Source organism: Cryptomeria japonica, chromosome 8 (genome assembly GCF_030272615.1).
Source record: "Cryptomeria japonica chromosome 8, Sugi_1.0, whole genome shotgun sequence".
Lineage (NCBI taxonomy): Eukaryota > Viridiplantae > Streptophyta > Pinopsida > Cupressales > Cupressaceae > Cryptomeria > Cryptomeria japonica.
This window is the reverse complement of record NC_081412.1, coordinates 395,750,156-395,753,160: the sequence shown is the minus strand read 5'-3', so window position 1 is coordinate 395,753,160 and position 3,005 is coordinate 395,750,156.

The following is a 3,005-nucleotide window of genomic DNA, read 5'->3' as shown; positions in this document are numbered from 1 at the left end:
GGGTAGAGTTGCACTCTCAACATATCCATGTTAAGGAATCATAACGATCACTCACACTATAATTAATGCCTAATGTTATCTAGTTGCAACTCTTTCAATAATGGACTCTTTCATTATAAGAAAATCCAATATAGGGAATAACGCATATAAAGGGTCTAAGTAAACATACACCCAATAGGGAATAACGCATATAAAGGGTCTAAGTAAACATACACCCAAAAAAAAGCACTCGTAAGATAAATAAGCCATCATTTAAACAAATATAAATCTTTTTCAATTAAAGCCAATTTGGCTATAAACAATTTCCATTTGCCTTCAAATTTCTAATTAATAAAAATATCAATTAAATACCTATGAAAACTAAAATCAAAATAAACCTTTCCAATTAAAAGGCATATCGACTAAACTTAATTGACGACTATCCATATAGTCTTTATTTTCACAAACTAAATTACGATTATATCCAATCAATCTTTGACATTTAATTCATATCACTAATCCCAAAATATATATATATATATACATATATATTTACTTATTAAATTCGAAATCCGAATATCATCTTAAAAATCAATATTCACTAAACCTCATATATATATATATATATATATATATATATATATCACATTTTAAAAACATATCAAAATACCACATGGTGAAATCGTTTTTTTTATAGCGAATTAAAAGAACGAAGTGCCCTATTTTTTTTCTTTCCACAGCGTGGAGGAAGGGCCTCCACGACAGTGGAAGGCTCCCCCCATGGTGTGGGGTGAGGAACCTCCACCTGTCGTGGAGTCTCCCCCCCACAGTTGTGGTGAGGGGACACCACAGCAATGGTGTCCTCTCCCACCACAGTGGGTTGAGAGGCACCATGGTTGCGGTGCCCTCTCCCCACGTCGTGGGGTTTGGGCTCCACGCCACCCCCAAAAAAAAAAATTTAATAATAAAATATTTTATTTTTTTTTTAAATCCTTCTCTATCAAATTCAACATACTGTATACCTTTTTTTTTGTAAAAAAAAATTAAAACAAAATTTTCAAATGAAATTTCAAAATGGTATTTGTAGCAATAGATAAAAACCAGTCCTCTGCCTAGAAATGGGGTATGGACATTTGGCAACCAAATAGAAGGGTAAAACATTCACAAAAATTGTTAAACAATCTGAATCAAAGATTCAAATACTAAATTGTCCAATTTTTTCTTCCCAAATAGAAAATTGGGAAATCTCAAAACCCCATGAACCAATTTTTTGCCCAAAAAGGAAGTATAAACTTCTTCCAATTTCACTAAATTTTGATTAAACCCAGCTATACGAGAATACTAACAGCAAATTCTTTCAACCAGACAAAGGAAGAGACAAAACAATCGCACATTCACAGGAAATATTAACAAGAAGAAAAAAACAACAGAAGCAAGTAGCCTCAAGACCCAGGACGCCTATGTCAAGGAAGGCTACAACAAGATCCAAGACACCCTCAAGACTATTATGGTTAGCAGTCATAAAATTGTCAAACAGTCTACAATGGTTATGAACATGGTGAATAGTCTAGAACAACTGGATAAGGTTGTTGTTGTTATTGGTGATGAAGCTGACACAGCTCAAAGTGGTGAAGGACCTTGCAAAAGGACCCAAGGGAACATGAAGAAAAAGGCAGCCTTTCAGAATTTGGATCATAAAGCTATGAAGGTTGCTGCTAATACCATGAATGCCCTTGGAGCTGAGGTCGCTGAGAGCCTCATAAGCCTAATGTAATTAGGTTGTTTTCTGTTGTTGGTTCTTTCTATTGTCTTTTTGTGCCCGGCTGGGATTTTATTGTCTCTCTGGCTGCTATTTTTTATGCCTATCCTTGCAACCCGTTTTGTTTTGGATGTTGCTTTCTGATTCTATACCTCTTAGAATCATTTTGTAAAGGGTTTCGGGGCCCCTTCAAAACCTAGTTTTGCCTTAATCCAAAACAGAAGCAAGCAACCAACCTGCAAAAGCTTTCCTAGAGAAAATTTGAGGAAGAGCCATCTCAATCCTCCCAAAATTGCCAGAGTATTCACCAAAAACCCCAAAATCACCAGAGAGGAAGAATTTCCCAGAATGATAAAAGAATCCCCCCTTTTTGAAAAATTTCCCCAAATTATAAATTCATTTCACTCAAAATCAATTTTAGGGCACAAATTCACTTTGTATAAAAATTAAAAATCTAATTTAATTCAAAGCATTTACATGACTATATTTAAAAGTTCTATTATTCTCTTAACTCAAAATTCAATAGATATTTTAATAACTAATAAGTAAAAATCAACTTTCTTTCTCTTTTATTTTTTTACAACAATTACTCAAGACATAATTTAATTTTCACTAATAATTCAACAATCACTTTAACTAAATAATTAAGAATAATTGATTATCTAATTAACCACAAGAATTATCTTAATTTAATTTATTCTTAATTCCATTTAATAAACACAACACGCATTAATTATTAACAACCATACGGTATTAAATATTAATTACTCATTAACTAATACAAGAAGAGAATAATTAAATATACATAATGAATAACACACAAAACTCAACTTAAACAAAATAAGGACATGACCCACATACCAACGTCGGAATGATGGCCTACTTGGCGATCCAATAGGGTTGGCAAAGGATTGACGACGCTCACAATCGAGCAAGGTTGGGGACGACATTAGGGCCTTATAACTATCTCCTCCACTTTCATTAAGTTAATTAGGTACGCTCAGACTTGTGGAGCCAGGTGGAGTTGGTACCTTGTACCTCCAATTTCCTGCATCACCGAACCATGCATACATATATATACAAACACAGTAAACACACCAGTGAAGGAGAATCGTGACGTCTCGTGTCTCACCGAAATGAAAGATAGAAAATCATCTCCTCGCACCCCATACACTTTCCACACAAACATGACGACATATACATAGAGCAACTCACACATAAAGTAAATGTGTTAGTCCATCGTTAGTAACATATGAATAATATTAAC